The sequence below is a fragment of the Neophocaena asiaeorientalis genome, unplaced genomic scaffold, assembly GCF_003031525.2.
Source record: "Neophocaena asiaeorientalis asiaeorientalis breed wild unplaced genomic scaffold, Neophocaena_asiaeorientalis_V1.1 scaffold114, whole genome shotgun sequence".
Taxonomy (NCBI): Eukaryota; Metazoa; Chordata; class Mammalia; order Artiodactyla; family Phocoenidae; genus Neophocaena; species Neophocaena asiaeorientalis.
In genome coordinates this window covers 6,117,376-6,144,585 of record NW_020173116.1, presented here as the reverse complement: position 1 = coordinate 6,144,585, position 27,210 = coordinate 6,117,376, and the positions used below count along the sequence as shown (strand labels likewise).

The window sequence follows — 27,210 nt, the reverse complement described above, 5'->3', positions numbered from 1 at the left end:
GGCGGGGGGGGGGGGCGGTCCTGGGAATAATGCCCTGCGGATACCGAGGGACCACTCTGATTGGCCTGGAGTGGAGTCTGGTTGCCAAAAATGTCCACAGGTGACCCTAAAAGGCAGACTTGAGTCTCACGGTTCTAGAGTTGAGTCCAGCCCATCACCTTCCCCCTGTAGGAGAGGAAACTGAGTCTCAGAGAGGCTAAGTGACCTACCTCAGGTCACATAACAAGTTAGGAGCAGGAAAAGGGTGAGAACTCCGATGTCCTGACGAATGTCCGCAAGTCGGGAGAAAATGTCTTCTACGAGCCGGAGGTTAGAGCTAGGCAGCCATCCTCTCCCATGTCAGCTTCCACCGGGAGGACTGCCCCCAATAGTCACCTAGGGACACCTAGGGAATAAACCTCAGAGCTAGACAGGAACAGAATCCAGGTCTCCTGTGTACATTTCCCTGTGGGGCTCTGTCCACACGCTGCTGAAAGGAGCCCGGAATGTTCCTATCCTGTCAACTGGGCTCCTGGGAGGCCTGACGCCTTCAGGCTGCTGGCTGTTGAGCCCTGTGCAGGAAGTTACACTGTGTCTGGCCAGTGCCTGGGACACGGGATTCCTCCCTCGTGTATCTTTTTTTTTTTTTTAATCATCTTTATTGGAGTATACCTCTTGTATCTTTTTTTTCTTTTTTCTTTTTGGCAGCCCCATGCAGCTTGCGGGATCTTAGTTACCCGACCAGGAATTGAACCCGTGCCCCTGGCAACGAAAGCACGGAGTCCTAACCACTGGACCCCCAGGGAATTCCCACCTCATGGTATCTTCACCCCTCAGAGGGAGCGTGTGTGTCACTTTAGATGGTGGCATGGAAAAGTGACACAGGGAGTCATAAGCAAGAGTAGGAAATGAATCAGAAACAGAAAAATAGTGCAGGGCAACTGTGGTTTACTGAGTGTCCTCCCTGTCAGGCACTGAGCTTTCAGCATATGATCCCGGACAGCCCGTGAAAACCCTCTGGCAGGCAGCCCACTAGACAGACGTGGCCATGAGCCAGTGCAGGCACTGCTGGGGAGAGACTGTGACAGGGTTGGGGAGATGGGAGCTAGAAGGCCAGGCCTTATTTGCATTTGATTTGCTGAGCACACCAAGCAAGACCTGGACCAAAGCAGGCTGGGAAACTCCCAAGATGCCAGAGAACAAGGCGGGTTTTCCAAAAGGAGGAGGCGCCATTGCCCCCATTTTGCAGGATGACCCTCAGAGCTTAGAAAAGAGCAAACTGAGGTGACTGGGCACGATGTCCTGGGTGAGTCTGACTGTCCACTCTGAGCAACCCCAGGACCCGGAAAGAAAAGGAAACTGTGAGGGCAGAACGCCAGCTGGTTGAAGCCCTACTTTTCTCATCTGTACACGGGCTGATGTAGGATTAGGTGAGAATAACACAACCCAGCTTCCTGGTCTGGTGCTCAGCACGCAGAGAGCGGTCCACAGACAGTAGCTATTGCCGTGGGTCCTGGTTTTATTATGAGCGTCTAGAGACTGCTTTTCCTTCCTTTAGTCTCTTAAACAGTCACGCTAAACCCTAGAAACAGAAGCAGACATGGAGTGGATGAGAGCTGGTCAGAATCCTGCAATGTCATTTTCATGAAAATGCAGCCGAATGTCATCCCCAGGACAGCTTCTCATCCATGTAAATGAGCTGATGCTACATCTTTGTCTTTTAAACACTTCACAGGTTCCACTGGAGCCTTTATAGGAGGGCCCACATGGCCTGTTACTAAGGACATCACCTACTCTGTTTTATTGAATGTCAGGATTAAGTGGCTGGAATCAGCGTGTGCCCCTCGGACACCTCCCACAGGGTCAGTGTGGGGTGGCAGTAGAAACTGCCCGGTTCATTCATCACCTACTCATTCATTCATTCATTCATTCATTTACTGAACACCACCTCCGTACCAGGCACTGATTCAGGTGCTAGGAAGAATACCATGCTAGTCAGGGGAACAGATCACAGACAAGAAACCGTCAGGGGCGCCGATGAAGGTTAGGCAGGGTGCAAGGCGGAGAGCAATGGTGTGGAATGGGAAGCCTGTCTGGAGCGTGACCGCTGAGAGCTAAGGGATCAGAGGACCAGGGACGCCTGGCTGAGCACTCCAGGCAGAGGGAGAGGCAGGGGCCCCCTCGTTAGTCAGCGTGGGTCTCAGCGATTAACTAACCAAATTTAACGTGGCCAGCCTGAATGCAGCGCACCGTCCCAGCCCTCTAGGGTGGGCAGACCCTTGCCACATTTATGGCGCCTTCGTTTTCTGTACCTCCTCCCCTTCCCTCCAGCTCTGCCCCGTCCCCCATGACACAAAGCAGAGGTGAGATAGGAAGCACTTGGGCCCAGGAGCCCCCCCATCTCCCAACGTTGGCTGCTCTACTTGGAACGATTAGAGAATGGGGAGTAGCCTTCTCTTTCCTCATCTGTAAAATGGGGACGATCCCTGCTTCACAGGGTTGTTCAGAGATTCACAGGAGACACAGCAGAGAAGACACTGTGTAAAATGTGAGGAGCCACCCAAGCCCAGCACAGCTGGAATCGGGGCAGCGCGGAAAACTGGCTGGTCTCTGTAACCTTTGCTGTCATGGCTCTTTCATTTCAGACAGGAGGCATCCCTAAAGCTTTCTCCCATACTTTCCTTAAAACCTGTTGCATGCAACTCACAGAATTCGGAATCAAGGCTAATTCATCTTCTCCTCTGCCAGTGAGGGCTCTGCTTTTAAGAGAGAATCAAACATTAAGCCAAAGAAATGGCTCTCTAACAATGGACATTGCAGCCATCACCTGACAGGTCCCCCGAGGGAATGTTTTCCAGGGGAAAGACTTCCCTGACTTTTATTTATTTTAAATATTTTTTTTAAAATTTATTTTTGGCTGCGTTGGGTCTTCGTTGCTGCACGCGGGCTTTCTCTAGTTGCAGTGAGCAGGGGCTACTCTTCGTTGCGGTGCATGGGCGAGAGGCCAGGGTTTCCCCGAGGCCGGATGGTACAGTGTTAGCTTGGGCAATAGATAGGCTCTACCTCCCTGAGCAAATGCTGCATCTGCCTCTTTTTCTCACCTAAGAAATTGGAAGAATGTCCCCTTGCCTTTTCGGGTGGTCATCTACCGTCATCTCAGCATCACAGATGCTGTTCTAAGTGCTTCACACGCTAGTCATCGCTCCCAGCAAGTGACAAATTGGATTCCACCACTCTCCCTGCCTCACAGGCAGGGAGACGGGGCCCAGGGAGAATAAGAGGTGAGGGTGGGATTTGAACCGGTGAGGTACACTTGCAGAAGCCAAGATGCTCACACAGCCTCTGCAAGGCCGCTCAGGGACGCGCGTTTCTGGCTTGCCCGTCCACACAGCTGCCTCTCTCCTCCAGCGCATCCAGATGAGGCCGCCTGCGCCCATTCGCTCCTAGCAGGAGGCACAGCCAGCTCCCTGGGCCCTCCTAAGGAGGCTTCTGGAACCAGACTTTGATGGTAGGAAGACAAGAAAAGGAACCAAGGGGAGGAGGTGACAGCTAGTTTTGGAGCAACGAGATTCGCTCTGTCCTCAGATCCCCGATGTGGGGTGGCTGCCGGGTGTCCCCGGAGACCTGTGTTCTTACTGCTCAGCTGACAAGCCCCTTTCCCTCCTCGGCCTCGGCGCCCTCCTCTGCAAACCAGGGGGCTATGCTGGGTGTTCTCAAAGGCCCACCCGCTCTAACGTAACTTCAGCCTCCTCCTGGGGAGGGGAGATGACGGACCTCACAAAGATGGTCTGTGAAAAATGTCCGGCTGGTTATACCAACACCTCTCACCCTGTGGGTTGATAAGAGTAAGGGACTGGAAAGCCCTAAGATCTCATGAGGACATAAAGCAGCCTTTTTTTGGTTTCGTTTTGTTTTTTTTTGTGGTACGCGGGCCTCTCGCTGTTGTGGGAGCACAGGCTCCGGACGCGCAGGCTCAGCAGCCACGGCTCACAGGCCCAGCCGCTCCGCGGCATGTGGGATCTTCCCGGACCGGGGCACGAACCCACGTCCCCTGCATCAGCAGACAGACTCTCAACCACTGCACCACCAGGGAAGCCCAAAGCAGCCTTTTTGTGTAGGCCAGATACACCTTCCAAATTAGAGCCTCTTTTCTCATTTAAAAAGTGCCTGGATGATTTTAGCCATGTATCTCAGCAAAGATGCCTTAGTATCTTTAGGATCTCAGCAAAAGCTCTCTAGATGTTTCCAGAGAGAGGAAATTCCCAAAGAATTCTGTCCCCAATTCTATATGTCAGGGGGCATCAGTATGGGATGAAAAAAATGGGTCACTAGGGCTTCCCCGGTGGCGCAGTGGTTGAGAGTCCGCCTGCCGATGCAGGGGACGCGGGTTTCGTGCCCCGGTCCGGGAAGATCCCACGTGCTGCTGAGCCTGCGCGTCCGGAGCCTGTGCTCCACAACGGGAGAGGCCACAACAGTGAGAGGCCTGCGTACCGCAAAAAAAAAAAAAAAAGGGTCACTAGTGAGCTGTACAGTGACAAGGGAGGGCTGACTGTGGCCCAGACTCCCTTGTCCCTGGTCATGGTGTCTGGTGAACAGATGGGCGGAGCGGCCCAAGGCCAGAGAGTCTGGAGGCGGGGACTCCATGGACTCAGTGAAGCAGACGGGCTGAGAGGGGAGCAGCCACTGTGTCAAAAGGGGCCTGGCCTGTCTGTGGATGGGAGATATCAGGACACTTGGTGTAAACTGTCTATAAGTAAGTCATTTGTGAACCCACTTACTTTTCTATTAATTTGTTTGCTTATTGGCTCAGAGGGAGAGACCAGCATCCTGGTTTCTCACATTTTTTGACCAGCATATAAAATACTCTTTGCGAGGCAATGAGGATTTTGTGGTTCTTTTCAACTTTGCAAACCCAAGTACATTCTTTTAAGTAAACTCTTTATTGAAGCGAAACACGCAGAGAGAAAAGTGCACGAACGATAAGCATAAGAGCTCGACAGATGTTCACAGTGTCCAAACCTATGAAACCACTGCCCAGATCAAGAAACAGGACATTAGCTGCACCTCAGCACCCCTTGTGCCTCTTTCCAGTTACATCCCCCAATAACTACCGTCTGGACTTCAATCTTCATCAGCTTTGTCTGTTCTTGAACTTGGTGTACGTAGAACCATTCAACCCTCTTGGTTGTCTTGGTTCTTTCACTGGGCGTGAAGATTTCAGTTCTGTGTTACCGTGTGCTGCATTCAATTGCTCAGTTTCACTGTTAAGGACGCCACACTATATTAATCCATTCCACTGTTGTTTCCAGTCTTTGGCTACTATAACTGGATGGTTACGAGCAGCTCTGTACATGCCTTCAGCGTTAATGAGTACGTGATTCAGTTGGGTGTATACAGAGGGGTAGAAATGCTGAGCCATGGGGGTATTACAACACTCACCGCTCAATACTGCCAAACAATTTCCCAGAGCGATGGTACCACTTCACGCCCCCACTAGCCAGTGGATGGCAGGTGTATTTGCCCCATATCCTCGCCAGCACTTAGGTTATTAGCCTGTTCATTTTCAGCCACTCTGGCAGGCGTCTCCTTGGGATTTCACTGTGCACTCTTTCTCATATTTACGGGTAAACTATATCCCTTCTTTGTGAAGTGCCTATCCAAGTCTTTGGCTTATTTTTTTCTATTGGGTTATTCATGATTTATGGAAATTTTTAATGTATTCTGGATACAAGTCTCTTGTCAGTTTTATGATCTGCAAATATCTTCTCCCACTCTGTGGCTTGCCTTTTCACGCTCTTAATGGTTGCTTCTTGCAGTGTTTCCAGAGTTTATCATTGTCCCTAGCTGAGAGGAGAGAAGAGAGGAATGACTTTATGCTACCCTGTCTGGAGCACAAGTCCTTTCAATGAAAGAATGCATTGAATGAAGCCCTGATGAGTCCATCTTGAATACAATTCATTGACCTAAATATAGCCAGGCTATAAAAAGGAAACAAATCCCAGACTCTTAGAATTGGTAGGCTCTTAGGCTGTAGCCCACCGTCCTTCACAAAGGAGACCTTTCCATAGAGCACCCACCCCTCACATATGGACCTCCACCATATCATGGGATTGTGGGAATTATTCAACTAGTGGCCTCTCTGTTGCACTCTGGGCAGAGATATTCAAGGAAAACGTCATGGATCCATCGTACAGAGCTAGGGAGAAAGAAGCAGAGTAGCCAGTTTTAATTTCTGTAACTAGTATATTTCAGGACAATGCATGAATACCCAGTAAAGATGAATGTGGATTATGGATGAAAAGGGCACACGCGGAGAAGAGAGAAAGCAAAACAAGTGAGCTTTTCAAACATACAATTTCACTCCTTCTCAACTCAAAAAAGGAGGCAGAAACCTGCTGTCCAAAGCAGGAAACACCAGCTGACAAACTGCCCACTTGGCACCCGTGAGCCCCAGCTGGCCCTCTGACCCCACTCCTATTTTAAGTCCATGACGTACAGTCAAGCTTTCCTTTTCTGCACCTGAAAGAATGACTTCAGTCCAGACTGAGTCCTTGTTAGAAGGGATGGAGTTATTTTTAGACCTGGGCCCGTAGTTGGCCTCAGTCTAATCACTGAATCCTTCAAGGGAATGGAAAGCTGACTTTCTGAGTAACATCCTACCTGGTGTCCTGCTAGAGGGAACCTTATTTCTCAGACAGTTTGTTAGTTTGGAGCCAGTTGCCACTGCCAAGGATGACTCTTGGCTCTCCCACTGCACGTCAAAGACTGCACTCTGAGCCTCCCACAACAGATTATACCCACCTTTCCAGTGCAAGTGAGCCCCAGGCCAAGCTGTTCTTTCCCTCACTGGCTTACTTTCTCTGGGAAGCATGAGAACACAGCCAGATCCTGGGGGGTCCAAATCTGGATTCTATGGCTCACAAGCTGTGTCTTTGGGCAGATTACTTCTTGGGGACTAGTTTCCCAATCTACATAAATTAGACTAATAACTCATGGTTATAAGGATTAAGTGAAATGTTGTAAGTAAAAAGCAATCCATGGTGCTGGTGGTAGGGAGTGCTCAAAAAATTTTAGCTGCTGTTATTATTATTATCATCATCATCATCATCATTATTATTAAAGTGCTCAAAGCACTTTTATTTGTTGTTTCGTCCTGTCTTAACAAGAATCTTATGAGAGAGGGGTTATCGTCACCATGTTATAAATAAACCATTTATAACCATTCTGCAGTGAAGCTCAGAATGGATGTGTGAATTGACAAGTCACAGGACCACTGAGCAGGAGAATTGAGTTTTCTTGGCTCCAGTGACAGTCCTGGGGGCAGCACAACAGACAGTGCAGGATCACATACAACAGCAGCAAGTAGTAGTAATACCTGCAGCAAGTACACTGCTCAGTTGTCTGTACATTGCTCTCACTTAATACTCACAACCACTATAGGCTCTTGTTTCTGCCATAACCTCCACTTCAGATGAGAGGACCAAAGTTCAGAGAGGTCAAGGAAGGTGCCCAGGGGTACACAGCTGGGAATGGTGGAGTTGGGGTGTCCACCTGGTCTACCACGCCCAAGCTGTGCTCTCAGCCCCTGTGCTTCTGTCTGCTGCAGCAACACCCTCAGAACAAGTGGAAGCACTTGCTTGATCAAGGCAGTCAGTGAAAGGAGGACAGCTTATTCTTCTATGTGGACAATCGTGTTGCCTGCGACAAAAGATAGTTTTAGTTTTATTTCTTCTTTTCCAATTCGTATGACTTTTATTTCTTTTTCCTGCCTTATAGCAGTGGCTAGAACCTCCAGGACTGTGTTAAATGAGAATGATGACAGCAAACATCCTTGCTTTATTCCAGAACTTAGAGTGAATGCACTAAGTCTTTCACCATTAAATACAAAGTTTGATGTAGGGTTTATGAGGTTGAAATAGTTCCCCTCTGTTCCTAGTGTACTGAGAGGGTTTTTTTTTTTTCACCATTAATGGGTATCTAATTTTGTCAAATGATTTTTCTGCATCAATTGACATGATTATATGCTTTTTCTTCTTTGATCTGTTGATACAGTGGACTATATTGACTGATCAAATAGTGAATCTGTCTTACATACCTGGCATTAATCCTTCTTGGTCATGGTGTCATGTTCTTTTATAACTTGCTGTATTTGATTAAAGTTGGTTGATAATTTTTCCATCTAAGTGCTTGACAGATCTTGGTCTTTAGCTTTGCTTTTTTTTTTTTTTTAACTGCCTCTGGTCGGTTTTGGTGTCAGAAATGATGACCACATAAAAAGAATCCCCTCTCCTATCTTCTGAAAGAGACTGTGTACAATTGGCAGTAATTGCTCTTTAATAACTGTTCGGTAAAATTTTCCAGGGAAAGCATCTGGGCCTGAAGATTATTTTGGGGGAGTATTTTAACTACATACTCAATTTCTTTAATAGTTATAGAGCTGAATAAATTATCTATTTAATCTTGGCTGAGTTTTGGTAGTTTGTGGTTTTTGAGGAATTGGCCCATTTCTTCTAAATTGTTGAATTTATAAGCATAAAATTGTTTGTCATATTTTCCTATTATCATTTTAATGGCTACAGAATTTGTTGTGGTATCTCATTTCATTCCTGATACTGGTGATTTGTGTCTTCTCTCTTTTTTTTTTATCTTTGCCAATCTTGCTAGAGGTTATTAATTTTACTGATGTTTTTCTGAAGACCATCTTTATGTTCCCATTATTTTTTCTATTATTTTCCAGCTTTCAGTTTTATTGATGTTCGCTCCTTAGTATTTCCTTCCTTTCGTTTGCTTTGAGTTTAGTTTGCTCTTTTTAAGTTTTTGAAGTAGGAACTTAGATTAGTTATTTGAGATAACTGCTTTCCAATGTAAGCATTTAGTGCCATAAATTTCCCTTTCAGCATTGCTTTAGCTGCATCTCACAAATTTTAATATATTTATCTTCATTTTCTTTCTTTCTATGTACTTTTAAAATTTCCTTTGAGATCACCTCTTTCACCCATAAATTATTTAGTTTATTGTTGAGTTTCCAGGAGTTTGGAGATTTTCCTGGTTTTGATTTCTACTCTAATTCCATTATGGCCAGACTCTATATGATTTCGATTCTTTCGAATTTGTTAAAGTTTGGATGTGGTCTATCTTGGCAAATGTTCCATGGGCCCTTTAAATGCTGTTGCTGGACAGAGCATTTTATAAATGTCAATTAGATCCTTTCAGTTGATGGTATTGTTGAATTCTACATTTTTTCTTTTCTATATTTTTGCCGATTTTCTCTTTAGTAGCCCTATAAGTCCTGAGTGGGAGGTGAATGGGGAATTTAAGCTCCCAACCACAGTAGTGGATTTATCTCGTTCTTCTTTCAGCTGTCTTAGTTTTTGCTTCGTATATTGTGAAATATGTTGTCGTTTGGTTCACAGGATGGCTGTATCTTCTTTGTGGATTAATCCTATATGTCAACATGTAATCTCCCTCTTTGCCCATGGTAACTTTCTTTGCTCTGAAGCCTACTTCGATATTAACATAGCCACTTCCTTTTGATTAATGCTTGCATGGTGTATGTTTTTCCTTTCTTTTGCTTTCAGTCTACCTATGTCACTGAATTTGAAGTGGGTTTCTTGTAAATAACATCTAGTCTGGTCGTGCTTTTTGATCCATTCTGCCAATCTCTACCTTTTAATTGGTGTACTTAGACCATTGTATTTAAGGTAATTACTGATCTATTAGGACTAAGTCTGACTTTTTTTTTTTTTTTTTGCGGTACACGGGCCTCTCACTGTTGTGGCCTCTCCCATTGCGGAGCACAGGCTCCGGACATGCAGGCTCAGCGGCCATGGCTCACGGGCCCAGCCACTCCGCGGCATGTGGGATCTTCCCGGACCGGGGCACGAACCCGTGTCCCCTGCATTGTTAGGTGGACTCTCAACCACTGCGCCACCCGGGAAGCCCCAAGTCTGACATTTTATTATTTGTTTTCTGTTTGTTCCTTCTGTTTATCATTCTTCTGTTTCTTTTTTATTGACTTCCTCTGGGTTACTTGAACGTTTTTAGAGTTCTTTTTTGATTTAATTATATTTTCAGTATATCTCTTCATACAGTTTTCTTAGTGATCATTTTGTATGGAGACTCTGTTGCTGGGAAACCTTTGAGAATGAGGAAGAAGCTGCTGGTGGGCCTGGGTCTCCTTATGCCCCTGCGTAGAGGCCAAGGAGACGTATGGTTTCAACTGCTGCTGCAGCTGTGGGTGATTCAGACCACCTGATGGTATCTCCGTTTGGACCAGGAGCCAGAAGTGTCCAGGGCTTTGCTGCTGCCAGTGGACTGGATTGTCTGCGAGGACCTACGGTCCTCGCAGACAATCCAAAGGAGGCTGGAACTTCTTACTGGGTCTCTGTTGTGCTTTCCTTTTCCTGGACTTTGGCCAGAAAGATTAGGATATTCTTGGGGTTTTTTGTTTGTTTTGCCTGAGCCTGTTGGTGATTCCAGGTTGCAAGCCTCTCCTGTGCCCTGTTCAGGGTACACGGAAGATAAAAAAGCTCAGGGAACTCAAAAAGTTGTTGTTTCTCAAGTCTTGAGGATTCTTGCCAGTCTACCTTCTTCTTTTCCAACTTTCAGAGTCCTTTTATCATTGTCTATTGAATAGCTTCCAGAGTTTTTAGTTGTATTTAGAGAAACAGAGTAGGGAAAGTGAATCTACACCATCTTGTTCCAGAACCAGATGCGAAAACAGCCTATTTTTTAAATGTTTCAGACATATTTTCTTTCCTGGTTGATTTTCCAGAAAGCAGAAAAAAATACTGTCAGTGATGCTTCCTAAGATCAGAACTCCACCCTCTGTTTTCTTGGAAGAGATCAATTGCATTATTCAACGTTTCTCTGAGCCTACTCTGTATTCAGTCCACAGGATATTAATTCCTTTGGAAAACCCAAACAGGTTATCACTTCTTTCCTGGATCGAAAGTTGGTTCATAATGTAAACACTTGTCTGTAACACCGAAAACGGCTTTTCTCTGAGTTCTCCCCGTTCCTCACCCAGTGTCTTGAAGGAAGAGGTTTTCCTTTGGAGCCGAAGGCTATGACTACGTTTATCTAGAAACAGATTACCATGGAACTACTGGAGTTTTCTTAATTACAAATGTTTAGCTGCACCAGTAAAGACGTATCTGTGTTTTACTTGTTTCTCATCTTGGGCCTTTGCCTGACAATATTGGATGGGCTTTTGGCCCAGTGACCTGCGGGAATGTGCAGTATTAAAACCTGGAGTTAATGTTTTAAATTTACCACAGACACAATAGCCAGTACACGCTGCCAGCTGATCGAGCTTTTCCCTCATCAAAAAAATTAAAAAATAAAAATACTGCTTTCTATACCCTCACCATAGAGATAATCTTCTGGTTTCTCTTAAGTAACCAGAGAGTAGAGAAAAAAAAAAAATCCTATTTGCTGAATATCTTATACCTTGAGGACACAGTTTAGGAAAAAGTACACTGGATTTAACATGATTTATGCCACTCTTTTCTTGTGCCATATATTACTCTTCCCAAGATTTTGAAAACAATTATAAAATGAATTAAAATATGTGGCAAAACTTGTGAGTTTACATGATTTTAGGCTTACATCACTACAGTGATTCATACAATGTGGTAAATAAAAGAAGCTGTTAAAATGGGATGTCTATCCTTAAGTTGAAATTGAATGTTCACATGTGAAGCAACACATTTTATATTTTCTTTTCTGAATTCCCCTTATCTCCCCTGACCATCTTTAGAAATATTTTTTCAAAACATATACCATTTTCTGGCACTACAGGAAAAGTTTACTGCTTGAGTACAGGGTTAAAAAGAAGCCAGTAAATTAACATGCTCTACCTGATATGGGCACTGCTTGCTCCAAATTTTCAAAAGACCCAGAGAAATCATGTACACACAACTAACCAGCATATTAAAACCGCTTTTATAAATTTTTTGAAATTATTTTAAAAATCTGTGTTGAAGCACATTTAATTTCTTTTAATTTGTAAAAGAGGGGCAATTTGAGTGATTTTAATTTACAGATGAAGGGAAGAGTCCCAGAGACATCTGTAACCTCAGTAGAAAATGCGAACATAAAAGTTTACACAAAACCTCTATTTCCCGTAGACGTGTGTAAAATGAGCATTTTATATCATCTCTCCACATAGTATCTGCCCTCTACACTGATAAGGCAAAAAAAGACAAAAGCAAAATAAAAATATGAAAGAAAGTGACTGTCTTTGCCTACCTTCAACAAAGCTAATGTTAAAGAATAAAATAATAATAATAAATCAGCTCACAGAGAAAACTGCTTTTCCTCTGGTTCCTGTTGAAGTGAGGCTCCTTTTTTATTTTTTATTTTGGGAAACCTGCAAATGAAGGCTTCCTTGAAAATGGATGAATTCTGTAGAGTTTCCAGACTCAGAAGATAAACAAAGCAGTCAAATTCTCTCCCCTCCCAACCCCTACCCTGTAAGTAGCCTCAGGCCACAGTCTGGGCCTCCCTCTGCTCCCACTGTCTACCAGGGGGCTGGGGGCTGGGAAGGCCAGTGAGGCAAGGGTGAGGCTATAGAGAAGGGGGAAGGGAGGGGGAGAAGGGGAGAGCCAGGGGAGGTGTGCTCAAGGGGTGAACTCCAGCTGCCGCCGGTTGACAAGATCACATGCATGCCCGCACACACAAAATGTATACAGTGGAACTGGTAGAGAGAACTGTTAAAAAAAAGAAAGAAAGAAAGAAAGAAAGAAAGGAAAGAAAGAAAGAAAGAAAGGAAAGAAAGAAAGAAAGAGAGAGAGAAAGAAAGAAAGAAAGAAAGAGTACTGCTACATCAGCTAAAACTCAGTCATGTTCTTTCCTGGTTTGATGTCAGCTCGAAGGACTGGCTTGGAATTGCCCGCAGCGATATTGGGCCCCTGCCCACACAGCAGGCAGACAGCTTTCCCAGCCAGCAACAGGCTTTTAATAAAACAGAATGCTGTCCCATTACTAAGGCCACTGACAACTGTCCTGAGAATGGGCCCCAGTCCAGAAGAACTCCCTCCCCCAAAGCAGCAGCCCTGTTCCTTATCGGGAACGCCCACTCTGGGGCTGCTGGCCCAGGAGAAAGGCCCGTCTCCCAGGAACTTGCTGAGTGAATGTTTGCAGGCGGACACCCCAGATCCTGCAGCTGCCTGCTTCTGCAGGGTCCTCACCACCCTAGAGCATGCTGCCCTGCTAATTCTAGGAGTGCATTTTGGCTTTTATGAAGGCTCCGACCTTGACAGTCAAACGGGATGGGTTTAAAAATAAGGAGCTGGCTTTCACAGGAAGGTTGAAGACCTTTTGTCCCCCTCTTTCCACAGCAAGCTCTCATGAATCATGCCAGGTCTGGATCTGGACCCGATTTCCCGTCTCAAGCGTAAGGAACTTTAACATTTTGGAGAGGGTCAGTGGGCTATTTGTTTTCTCCCCACTTGGAATGAATTGGAGTATATTCAATTGGGGACAGTAGTTTCTGAAGTTTTCAGCTGCAGTCTGATAAAACAACCCCACTTAATGGGTGAGCTCCCAGGGCCGGCACCGCCTGGACTGCCCTAGGGCATCGGAACTGTGATCCTGAAAGTTCTCCATGAATATTGCCCCTAGCCCCACAGGCATCCACAGGGTCCTGCTGCAATGCCCAGAAGTGGCTAAGCATAGAATCCACGCCATGCAACCAGCAAGGAGACTTTGATGACCTCATATGAGACTGAACTCCAACCTGAAGAGAAGTCATTGTCATTGTTAGGAAAGGTGTGACAACCTAGATTCTATCCCTAAATCTGCCCTGGCTTCCTATATAGCTTTAGACAACTTAATATGTGTGTAACTCAGTTTTCCTCATTTGTAAAATGCAGAGCAGGTTGTTGGAGGAGAGCGAATCATCAGATCATAGGCTGGTACTTTCCTTTACCACGCCCATGCAGGCATTGTGAATCCCTCACAGCACCTTTCAGTGTCCAGATGTGAAACCCAGTCAGCCATAACCAATCGATCACAGATGGCACTTGAGTAAAGACCTGTGATGGTTTCTAAGTCTTCTTCCAAGTGTGATGGTCTATGAGTCTAAATCCAATCTATTTCTATTTATGTGGAAGTTCTGGGGAGGAAATTGAAGGAATTGGTATTACAGGTGGTGTTTTCATTCCTTCTTTCACTTGAAGTTCGTGACTTTTGCAGTGAAAGGAGGAGAGAGGAAGTATACGGAGGGAACATCTGGGCATGTAGATGGTGTCAGAGTGCAGAACTGTGTCTTCTGGACCGCAGCCCAGATCCACCCCAGAACAGTGGGGTCCTGGCAGGAAGCAAGATGTATGAACCCAAATCTGAGAAGAACACGCAGCGGGAGACTTGCTAGTGTGACCAGAAAGAGTTTAACTGGAAACTTCAGAGGGAGGCATTTTTAAAAAGCTCAAATAAATCTATAAAGCCAGAAAAGCTGAAGCACAGCCCTAGAATGTCAGCTCTGTCCTTGAAAGTCAAAGAAACTGCTCTTGCCGACTCCAGCAAAAAGGGAAACGTATTAGAAGCTACAGAGAAGCTCATGGAGTCAACAGGAAAGCTGGATCCTGAGCTGAGAGCCAGTTCAGCCCAGGACAGAAACTCTTCCACTGTCAGGCGTCTCCATGCGGAATGAATGGGGCTGGCGTTGCTCAGTCCAAAGCTGCTTGACCCAGCTTGGCTCGGGACTGCCCTGGGGCAGAGCAGGGGGCTCAGCAGACAACACCGTGGGCACCTTTTCTACTTCCTTGCGAGGGGCACAGCACCTGGACTCCCTGATCCACTGAGATGGCACAGGGGTCAAGGTCGGGTCACAGAGGGTCACGGAGCTGCACAAAGGCAGGGGACAGGGATTCCAGGCTACTAAAGAAAAAATGGTGCCTGGCACTGTACGTGACGGTGTCACACTATAACCACAGTGAGTGACCGGACTTGTATTAGGACAGCCCAAGAGTGCATTGCAGAGAAGTAACAAACGAACATAAAATCCGGTCCAGCAGGCCCGCTGGGCAGAGTTGAGGGTGATTGCCAAGGTTAATTGCCAGGTGTGGAAAACCCATCTGGAAGGCACGGGTGGGGTTAAAGGACAAAGAAAAAGCCAATTAATTACCAGCCATCAGGACCAAGCTGAGGGGAGTACAGGATGGAGTCTAGCAGGTGTCAGAGTCGAGCATCAGGGCCAGGGCCAGGGTGAAGGAGGGAGTAAAATGCGGGACCCGAGGGCAGGGCTCAGGGTCATCTTTCTCCACTCTGGTGGGGTTTGTCTTGCTGGAAAGAGCAGCATTTAGTGGCTAGCTGCCATCAGCTGCATCAGAGCGGAGGAGGTGCCCAGGTGTCCGTGAAATCACTCACAGTCAGGAAGGCTCCCGAGCTCTGCTTTTTGGTGAGCGCGTCTCCCAAATTCAGAGCCCAGCTCCCCCTTTTCTGGGCATGGTGCCAGTTCCCAGGGGTAGGAGCCAGGCTCTGTGGTCCTGACCCTCGCCATGGCTCTGCTGGGCTGGGGGCCCGGGTCGCTAGGAGGTTGGGGGAGGGGCTGGTGGAGGAGGCGGGCAGGGGGAGGGGCTGGAGCACCATCTCCCTCCCAAATGAAGCATCAGCAGAGCCAGATGGAGAGACCCGAGCCTGGGGACGTTGACAGGGCTCTGATCCAGCTGTGCCGGAAGCTGATCGACTTTTGGACTTTGTTTGATGGTGAGCCCTTGGGGAAAATTCCCTGAGCCAATGGACTCTCTTTTTGTGTATAAGCCAGTTTGAGTTGGATTTCTATCGATTGTCACCACAAAGGGTTTCAGTAACAGATAGGTAATAATACTGATATTGATCACGGACTATGCACTATTTCCTTCATAACAGCTCTAGGAGGTTAAAGCTATCATCACGCCCATTTTGACATGAAGAAACTGAAGCCTGAAAAGATGGGCAAAATTTCCTAGTGCCACACAGTCTTAACTTGAGGGACCAGGGGCTCGAGTATCTGATCCCAAGTGAGGAAAGAGGTTGGGGGGAAATCCCAAATTCTGCTTATATAATAGCGACTAATCCCAGTGAGGGACAAAAAGAAAGGAAATACCTAGAAAAAAGCCCAATGTGGTCCCAAAGGGTGATCACTGGTGATCTCAGATCTTTAGAAAGGCACCCAAAGGTGAAGAGAGGCACAGAATCAAGGAGAACATGCATGAGGGGCCTGTACCTGTGAGAACAGTCCTGGGAAGGGCTAATGTCCAGAATAAGCAGAAGTTATTGTGAAGCCACAATGTTAGGAAGGTTTTTAAAGCTACTGGAAGAGTAGAACAAGAAAGGGACAGGGCTCTGCATGGAGAAGACGCTAAAGTATAAAGACTTGACAAAAAGGAGTCAGATTCAGCAATTTCAATTTAGCTTCCCTGTTTTCTAGTTCTTTATAATGTTCTTCCAAAGGTAGAACCGGGGCTGGTGAGAAGACAAGGCAGCGCTCGGATACCCAGACATGCTAAATGAGTTCGTCTTCAGCCCAGGCAAAGATGGAAGCCCTCAGATGACCTCAAAGAAGCACCGTGATTAAACACTGGGCAGCTGACCCCTGGGCAAACTGTCCATTTTCAAAAACTGTATAAAAGGGTAGATTGCTTGATGGTAATCCCTGGGGGAATATTCTAGAACTTTTGACCATGCAGATTGAAAACTTTTCAAAAAGAACATGGGGGTGGAGGACTTCCCAGGTGGTTCGGTGGTTAAGACTCTGCCTTCCAATGCAGGGGGCACGGGTTTGACGAGGAACTAAGATCCCGCATGCCGCAGGGTACAGCCAAAAACTATTATTTAAAAAACAAAAGAACACGGGGAACAACATGGGTTCAAGTCCCCCACCGCTGCCCCCTACCACCAAACACCCGGGAATCTTTTGGGATCAAACAGGTGCAATCTGGTAAGCGTTGTATACCTAAAATAACACCAGCCAAGCAGTTGACAAAGTCTCGTTCTTGAAATGGAGGAATGTGGATCAGGTGAAAATAAGATGAAGTGGATCCCTAGCTAGCTGAAAAACAGAGCCCAAACAGAAAGATGAACACTTTGAAGTCTTGTTGAGGTCGGGAACGGGGGGATCCTAGATCTCTACCAGCGGCTGTGTCCTTCCACCCGCCCAGCCCTAATGGTGTCCCTGGAGCGTCCTTTGACGCCACTGATGGCGCAGGAATCAGAGCCGCACCACGGTCGAGGGTATCAGTGCTGGGGGCTGATGCAAATCCATCTGCTAGCCGCTCCCTCATGACCCTAGGAAACTCACTTCCGCTCTCAGAGCTGCAGTTTCTTTCTTTGTCTGCGCAATGGGGATAAAAACAACCCCATTCCCCACCCGCCCCCAGCGATGTCATCCGTAGGGCTGAGGCCGGGGGATGTGAAGCACACGGTTCGGCGTCCGGCCGTGACGGCTAATGCCTTTGTCAGCATTAGGCTGTTGCCCTAGTGCTGGGCATCTCTGTGCCACCCCACTGCCCCGACCTGGGAGGCACGGGACCTGGATCCCCGCTGCCTCGGCTCCGAGTCACAGTAGGCTTGTGACTTGGGTCAAGGCACCCCACCACTCCAAGCCCCGGTTTCCTCATCTGTAGACACAGCTTTCAAAGCCTTGAACAAAGATGTCAAAGGCACTTGTGTCCAATAGGTGGGCAACTAGAAGCTCAGGACAATAAATGTAATAAATAACCAAATCGTGAATGACGCAAGCTCATTTCAACTGGACGGAATAAGAGGCCAAACCAACAAGATCAATAAAAATCGAGTCAGGATATATGTCAGTAAAAACACTGAGAATGAAAAATGAAACACAGAAGAACATGCAGGGTAGGGGCATGGCTGTCAGCTGCCTGTGTGAAAATAAGATCTAGGGAATAACCCAGATGTCCAAAAGTAGCATGTGAAATAGCTAATGGACCAAAGTGACCTGGGAAGCCATGTACAGTTCTGAAGGCTGAGAAGTAGGTGTCAGAATATTCTGACACCTTGGAATTTAAATGGAAATTATGCTACAAGATAAAAAGCCAAAGACCAAATAATATCTACTTGATAGACATAGTTATGTAGAAGTGTTACATGCAAATTTATAGCAATTGGTGGAAATGTTTCTCTAAAAGTTGTACCCTCACCCCCAGAACGAAAGAAAGTCTGGTAGTTTTCGTTGCCATGGAGTTAATGTCAGTGAGTAATGCATGGGATTGCTAAAAGCTGATGTAGCTTTAGTTGTATCAGTGGAAGTATAATGTCTCTATAATGTGCTGGCCCCAGGGGCTGGTCCAGGTACCAGGTATGGCAATCTCCTAAGAGTTCGTCCAGGTAACAGGAGTGATGGAACACGGTGATGGGTGTGGCCATCCCGCACAGACTGATTCAAGTATACTTCTGGACTGACCTTTTGAGGAGAAAATTAACAATAGATGGAGGAATTAAATGTGGAAATGAACTCACTGTACCACTAAAAGAAAATAGGAATAAACATTTATCTGCACCTGGGAGGGATGAAAGCATCCTAAAGATAAAATTAATGGGAATAATCATAAAGGAAAATATTGGTAGACATAAAAAATTTTAAACTTCTCAGTCATAAATTACCATAACAAAATTAAAAGACAAGAAAATAACTGGGAAACATATATGACAGATAATGGGTAATTATGTGTGTGTGTGTGTGTGTACATAGCACAAGACTAACAGAAAAACAGGCAAAAACACACAAGCAGGTATTTTAAAGGAAACTAAATGCAAATGATCTGTAAGAAATGAAAAGATGCTCAAACTCAACAGCAACAAAATAAATGCAAATAAAAACAGTAAGCTAGAGACTTCCCCGGTGGCTCAGTGGTTAAGAATCCACCTGCCAATATAGGGGATACAGGTTTGATCCCTGGTCGGGGAAGATCCCAAATGCTGTGCAGCAACTAAGCCTGTGCACCACAACTACTGAGCCCACGAGCCGCATCTACCAAAGCCCGCGTGCTCTAGAGCCCGTGCTCCGCAACAGGAGAAGCCACTGCAGTGAGAAGACCGTGCACCGCAACGAAGAGTAGCCCCCGCTCGCTGCAACTAGAGAAAGCCCGTGCGCAGCAACAAAGACCCAACGCAGCAAAAAAATAAGTACAAATTTTAAAAAGATCAAATAAAACAACAACAGTAAGCTAACATTTGTCCTTCAAGATGGCAAAAACAGATGACGGTATATACAAGGGTCCAGGGACAGGGCAACAGTGTAGCCGGGGGTGCTAATTAGAGTCTCCCTCCTGGCACTCAGTAGCTGAGTGTCTTTGAGTAGTTTATTTAGCCTTCCAAGTCATAAACGGAAGATAATCATAATTCCTGTCTGACAGGGTTGTCAGGAGGATTGGCTGAGATTACTCTCACCCGGTGGTGACACTTCGTGAAATTTTTTCTAATTAGAGGCAAGCCAGCCGGGTATGGCTAAATAATTCATGATACATTTATAAGGTGAACTATTACACAGACATTAAGCATATTATAAAAGACTATTTCCTAATGAAAACTGCTAGAGATATTATGATCCCAGTATTGTAAAGTAAAATACGATATACTTTTTTATATACAGAAAAAAAAATAGCCAACATTTTGTTTCTTCTTTCATCTTTACAGGTGTTTTACAGGTGTTTTTTTCTTTTTTTTTGTTTTTTTTAGAAAAAACAAATGCTATAAGGACAAAAACGGTATTGAAACTAAACAAAGTCAAAACGAAGCAAATATCTTATATTGTGCCCTGACAATGTCAACTGGCATGTTTAGATTGCTGGGAACCTTGAATTACATGAAGCAGGTGGGGAAGATGACTCTGGGGGTCCAGGGAGTCAGGCTGAGAGGGAGACTCTTCTCCACACACTGGTTTGAATCTCTGACACTTTGGACCACGGACAAGGGTTATCGATTAAAAATACTTTTTAAAATTTAAAAAGTAAGATAGCTGTGTTCTTTTTTTCTCCCCAGGGGCAGCCAGAGACAGCAGGTAAGTAGCTAGGTGCCCAGGTGGACGCCATACCCCTGAATCCTGGCCGGGTCACCACAGCCTGGCCAGATATCCTAGGCGTCAAGACCACAGGATGGAAGGTCTGGGGCCGGACCTCAGCTGTGTGCCGTGTGGAGGCGTGTTCCATGCTCACTTGTGGCCGTCACCTCACGTCTGGGGACCTGCTGGAACCCGCTCCTCTGCTCGGAAGCTTTCATCTAATTGTGAATTAATTAGTACACGTTAGCGGTGAATCCTATAGCCTCTCAAAATCCTTTTGGAGGCAGGCAGAGGGGAACATGTTTTAAATCTGAAATCATTAAAATGTCACAGTTACTTGTGCCCCCTAGGTACCGGGGAAGGGGAGGGGTTCATGGATGGTGAGCCAGTTCATGACCAGGGCACTGTTCACAGCTCCAGGTCCCCTCATTTGACCTCTCCCCAGGGCAGGTTTCAAACAAAACCCCTCAGTCTGCTCTTTTCACTGCACCTCAATGAGAAACAAACTCTCACCGACCCTGGACTCTGAGCGGGGGTGAGCCCATCTCAGGGTCCCACGGCTTCTTCAAGGACAGGGCTGCCCTGTGGCTCTGGGCTCTGTCGCAGTGACACTACACTCAGGCTCCTGGCTCAGAGTCTGTCTTCTGAATCCCAGCAGCTGTGGGTGATGGCCTGCTGCTAAATCCCTAGTGGGCCCAGCTTGGCACTCGGCTCCTTGGCGAGCTCCCAGCTATCACGCTGTGAAGGACGGGTGTCCTTGTGGCCCTCGAGGGCCTGGCCAACTGCCTGTGGATGTGTGCAGATGTTGAAGGCTGTCTCGACCCCTCTGGAAGGTTTGCATCTACTCAGGGCTTCCCTCAAGGCCCACTCGAGGCTGGCTGTCAGAGGAGTCCAGCAGAGAACCTGGGTTACTCTTACAGATGGCCAGATGGAGACTGTTGTTTGTTTGTTTATCTATCTATCTATTTTTGGCAGGGGAAGATTTGTTTTGATTATACCTTTTTTTAGTTAAATTGAAGTACAGTTGATTTACAATGTTGTGTTATTTTCTGCTATACAGCACAGCAGTTCACTTATACATATATATAATGCATACATATATGTTCTTTGCCAGATTCTTTTCCTTTATAGGTTATTACAAAATATTGAGTATAGCTCCCTATGCTATACAGTAGGTCCTTGCTGGGTACCTATTTTATATATCGTAGCGTGTATCTGTTAATCCCAGCCTCCTAATTTATCCCTCCCCCCGCCTGTCCCCTTTGGTAACCATAGATTTGTTTTCTATGTCTGTGGGTCTATTTCTGTTTTGTAAATAAGTCCATTTGTATCTTTTGTTTTTTTAGATTCCACACATAAGCGATATCACATATTTGTCTTTCTGACTGTTCTTCGATGAGGTAGGGAAATGCTGAGTAAGAGGCCTGGAGCAACCCCTCCGTGGATGAGCCTACGTGGGGGTGTGTGTGCATAAGTGCACGTGCATGGATGCTTGCACATGGGCTGAGTGTGCCCGTGTGATTGTGTGCGTGTGTGCTCTGTGTCCACGTGGGCACCAGGCAGGTGCAGACATCCCCCGGCAGCTGCACAGGTCTGCTCCGTGGTCTGACTAGAATCCCCTTCCCGTTCATCAGACGTTTTACACACGGAAAGGTTAGAGACATTGGCCACCTGCCGTGCGAGATCAAAACATCTGGGTGCCTGGCGTGGCCAACAGGGCTGTTTCCGCGGGCAGAGGCGCTGCCTGGCGAGACATCAGCTGACCTGTCGGTGGACAGGGAAACAGAGTTGTTTCCTGTGCCTTTGATGTTGGGGCCCTGAGGGGTCAGCCTGGGCATTTGTTCTGTGCCCACTTTTCTGGCTCAGGAGGAAAGTAGGCCCACGCTGGGCAGGAAGCACAGCTGCCAGCATTTCTGGTTAAGGACATGACGAGGGAGGAAGAAAGGAAGAAGGAGAGAGGGGGTGGGGGAGGGGAAGAGGAGGGACTACCAACTTGGACTGGAGGGGAGGGGACCCCGATGAGGTTTGGAGAGGGCAAGCAGGGAGCTTGGTGCAAACCCACACCTGCGTCTCTCTCTCGAAATCACTCGCACGCAGGCTGATGGGGGGCAGCACAGGCCCCGCTACCTGGGCCTCCTCCGTGCCTGGCTGGCTGGGTCTCAGATCTACTGCAGTCCTTTCTGGTCAGCTCTGGGCTCTAGACGACAGCCTCAAGGAGACGGTCAAGGTGGCTGAAAGGGTCTCCTCACCACCATGGCGTCCTGGCTTGTTTCGCGGGGACCAGAGAGCCCTTGCAGCTAACCTGCTGGGGACCTCTGGGAAATGACACTCCTCCCCTGGGCCTCACCATGTTGAACACTAATCGCAAAGTGGACTATTAAAGTATTTATCTGAGGGGAATGGAGGGTCTGGAAGCGGAAGCCAGGGGGAGTTTGTTAAATGTGGAAATGTACGGTGTGCATGTACACGGGGGACTTTTCCTGAAAGCACAAAATATTGCCACAGTGCTGTTAGGAGGTCCTGCATCCCCAGATACACACGTGGGTGGAGGAACACCTGTAGCAGCAGAAGGGGGTCGACGGTCCACGACGGCATGTCTGTATGAAGGCCAGCATATGTGTGTGTGTGTGTGTGTGTGTGTGTGTGTGTGTGTTGGGGTGAAGGGGACTCCAAGGACCCCTGAGTAGCATATGGAAAGCAAAAGTACCCAACACTCAGCTCAAGCAATTGTTTTGCTCCTGGAGGCTAAAATTCACGGGCAGGGAGCCGACAGGTACATTAGGATAAGAGATGTTATCTGCTTAAAATACGTTTGCAAAGTACATCTCGATGCAGTGAGTGCGCAGCGCGCCCTAACCCGTGTGACACTGCCTTGGCCCGGTGGCCACGCCGGGCTCACCGGAGCTCACAGGCCAGCGTTTGCAAAGCCCAGCCCTCACTTCTCACTCGTCCACTTCCCTCCGGGGTGGATAAACACATTCCCAAAGACCACAGCTGGGGTGTCTGGGAGCCAACAGAAGCTTCTGCTCCCTGCCTTGCTGGAGCCGTCGCTGCTACCGTAGCAAAGACTCGCAATCTCCAGGTTGGAAGACACCCCAGAGGTCACTCATCCCTCAGATGCTGGAAGCCCAGGTCCCTGCGGATATCCTCCTGCAAGGGCCTGGGTTCTGCCGGGCCCCCCCCCGCTCCTGGGTAAAGCACTGCCCCTGCCTGCACCGCACGGCTGTCCTTTCCCGCAACTAAAGTTTCCGGGTCTGTAGTGCCGCCACTCTTCAGGCAATAGCAAACCAGCATTTATTGGGCATTTACTGTGAGCCTGGCACTGTCTAAGCACTTTATCTGCATCGCCTCATTGGACCCACCCAGCAACGTTTGAGAGAGATACCATTATTACCCCATTTTACAGATGTGGAAGTGGAAGCTGGAGGGCTTAAAGGATTTGCCCCAAACCCTGCCATCCGTGGAATTAGTGTGGAGTCTGGGCTTGAACCCAGGTTTTTTCAGCTCTGAATCCCAGCTCCTTCTCATCAAACTCCCTGTTCTCCTGACTCCACATGGACATGCACATCACTCCTCTCCTGGACACATCCTCTAGCTTTTTTTCCAGATCCCTCCCACCAACCTCTACAATTTCATATCCCCAAAGGGCAGGGGTTCCCCTTTGCTCAGAACTGAGTAAACAATAAAACGCAGTGGCTCAAAGCACCCCGGTGAGGGCCGGACAGACCCGACTTAGCATTCTGCTTTAGCCTCAGCAAATGCCTGTCTCCTGTTTCCCATGGGTAAGAATAGAGACCTACCCACAGGGTGGGTGTGAGAGTTAAAATAAAACAGAAAGAGCTCCCAGCTGGTGTCTGCACAGGAGTGGCAGCTCTGCTAAGGGGTGCATAGTGACAGATGTGATAAAGGAAGGAGGACATGTGGGTGGAGGTCGGCCACCAAGTTTCACTCCGTCCCCAACTTCTGACTTTAAGCATCTCCCACCAGCAGGAGAGGGTTTGCTCAAGGACACACACACTAGGAACCCTCAGACCTCAGCCTGGCCGTGGCTTTCTCACTCCACGTTAGCATTTCCTGGGGAAGCACCTGCAGGAGTGGGAAGGGGGTGAGCAGAGGGGCTGGGGAGACTGAAGGCTCCCCTTCAGGAAGCCAAGGAGAAGGTGGGCTCACCAACACTCGGGCGGTGGGCACAGACCTCTAACCTGGCTGCTGTGGAGTTCCCTGTGCCACATCTTGGCCAGCTGCCTCCTCTCGGGGCCTTGGGTCTTCCCACCCTTTACGGATGATGGGGAAGTCAATTCTGAAGTTCATGAGTTCCCAGGCATGAAGGTGCTGTACAAACGTAGACTTTTAAACAAAGGTTCTCATGTCTTCAAACCTCACCTTCCCTAAGAATCCTCCCTGCCCACCTCCGAGGTCCTCCCTTGACCTCTGGTGCTAAAATGACATCCTACCTACCCCTGGGCCATCTGTCAGGCTCCACCCATGGACCTGGCTTTACTCTTCCTTCATAGCACACATCTGTCCTCTTCCCTGCTAATCCCATGGCCTAGAATGACTCCTGGCACCGAAAACAAGCTCACTAAATAGTGGTTAAATGAACAAATGAACGAATGAAGGAATGATTCTTTATATCATTTCAGAAAACTACAAAACTCAGTATGTCAGAGCTGTAAGTGACATTTTCAAATATGACCCTGTGTTCTGATGAAGGTTTATTCAGACCATTAAAAAATATGCTCAGATTAAAAGGGCCTGGAAACAGCTCGGGGATCCCTCGATAGGAGGAGAGATCAACAAGCCGTGGTATATTCGTGTGATGGAATACAACTCAGCAGTAAAAAGGAATGAAGGACGAAACATGGATAAACCTCAAAACATTATGTTGAAAGAAGAAAGCCAAACACAAAGGAGTGTCTGATGCATGTTTCCATTCACATGAATTCTAGAACAAACAAAACAATCTAGGATGCTAAAAAGCAAAACAATGTTTGCCTCTGGGGGGTGTCTGGGGATAGGGATTGACTTGGAAGGAGGATGAGGGAATTTCTCAGGTGATAGACAAGACCCTATATCTTGATAGAGGGTGGGTTTTACTCATCAAGCGGTCCACTTAAGATTTGTGCATTTTAATGTGTGTACAACTTTTATCTTAAAAAAGAAAGATATAAACAAATACTGAACTGTAATTAATAACACGCACGCTGAGGTATTTAAGGGTGAATATTTGCAACTTACTTTGAAATGCATCCTAAAAGTGAGATGAGGACTTTCACTTCCAGGAAGTTGGGACAGGCATACTTATCCATTCCTCCTGCCACCCACCACTAAAAACCCTGGACATTATATACAATACAAACATAAGAAGATTCTGGAAGGTGGAGAGAAGACAGACTGATACGGACCTCGGGATGGGTAGAACAGAGTGGTGAGCTCTCTGGTTTCTTTTTGCCTTATGTATCCCAGGTGAGGTATTGAAGAAGCCGGGAACCCAGAAATTCCAGAAGAGAGCAAACAAAGAGGAAGCTCCCACAAAAGCCTGCTCTCCCTAGCCAAATGGCCCGGAAAGGGCCAGCCCACCAAGAAAGAAAAGTTTTAGGCAATAACTGTTCCACTCTAGCCAAATACCACAGAAAATACTGCAGCCCTACCTTCATCAGCAAAGGCCAAGGGGAGCCCTGATGTCCACCCTCATCACTAGGCTGAAACATGCCCCAACCACCCTGCCCCACCCTCCCTGCCTCCCACCCCAGGGTGGGGTCTGAGAAGGCTGAGCAGGGAGCTGAAACTTTCATTCACCACTCAGTAGTCACAAGCTCCTCCCCAGTGTCAGCAGAGACCATGCGGGGAGGCTGGACTTTTGTCCCCACACAGCAGTAACAAGGAGCAAGGGTGGTATCTGGGAGACCTAGTGGGGAGTCAGGACCCTCTTAACCTCGCAGGGGTAGCAAGGCCACGTGAGGAATAGCATTGAGGCACTCTGACACCGCCACATGGGGGAGCTATCAGTGGAAGCCTAGCACTTCTACCCACACCCAGCAGTAAGAAGGAGACCCCTTCCTTGGGTATCAACAGAGGTCAAGTGAGGGACCTTGACTTCCACCCCACATGGCAGTAATGAGAGAGCTCACTGCCACTCCCCCCGCCACACCTTCACCCACAATGTCAGAGGAAGCCAGTGAAAACAGATCGAAATAAGATACAGAGTCTCAAAACATAATACCCCAAATGTCAAGGTTTCAGTAGAAAATTGCTCATCATACCAAGAACCAGGACGACCTCAAACGAATGGAGAAAGCCAATGAATAAATGCTAACACCAAGATGACAGAGATGTGAGAATTATCTGACAAACGCTTTAAAGCAACCGCCATTAAAATGCTTCAAAGAGCAATGACAAATACTCTTGAAATAAATTAAAACATAGGAAGAGAGATAAAATATAAAGAACTAAATGGAATATTTATCACAGAAAAATACAGTAATAACAACAGCAACGACCAAAACACCCACCTGAATGGAGGCACTCAACAGCAAAATAGAGGAACACAGTGACCTGGAAGATAGGACAGCATTAAATATCCAATCTGAACAACAGAGAGAAGAAAATAGGCTGGGGGATTAAAAAAAAAAAAAAAAGGAACAGAGCCTCAGGGACCTGTCTGGCTATAGCAAAAGATCTAACTTCTGTGATATCCAAGTTCTGGTAAGAAAGGAAAAGAGGGCAAAACTGAAAAAGTACTCAATTAAATAAGGGCTTAAAACATCCCAAGTTTTGCCAAAAACAAAAGCACAAACAAAAACACACAGATTTAAGAAGCTGAGCAAACTTCAAACAGAATAAACCCAAAGAAATCCATATCGAGGCACATCATAGTCAAACTTCAGAAAAACAAAGAGAAAATATATATATATTGAAAACACAGAGAAATGACACTACCTGTGGGGGAAAAAACTTTGAATGACAGCACATTTTCATTAGAAACCATGGAGGCCAGAATACTCTCATGTGCTGAAAGAAAAGAACTGCCAACACAGAACTGTATATTCAGTTGAAAGGTCCTTTCCAATGAAGGATCCTTCAGGAACGAAAGGGAAATTAAGACATATTCAAAAAAAGAAAAACTAAGAGTACATACCACTAGCAGATATATCAAAACCACATAAGAATGGCTAAAAGAAGTGTCCTAAACAGAAAAGAAACAATAAAAGAAAGACGTCTGGAATGTC

General features: G+C 46.8%; 1 long non-coding RNA gene across 3 annotated transcripts in view; it reads right to left on the bottom strand.

Annotated features, from left to right (window-relative positions):
- The window catches only part of LOC112399048 (uncharacterized), a 260,149-nt gene that overhangs the window by 117,128 nt on the left and 115,811 nt on the right, over positions 1–27,210 (bottom strand). For 2 of the 3 annotated variants that reach the window (XR_003003146.1, XR_003003147.1), the window contains one exon: positions 26,494–26,536. The exons of the other annotated variant lie outside the window; for it this stretch is intronic. This is a non-coding gene — a long non-coding RNA (uncharacterized LOC112399048). The remainder of the gene's footprint in view (positions 1–26,493; positions 26,537–27,210) is intronic. 3 annotated transcript variants of the gene reach the window in all.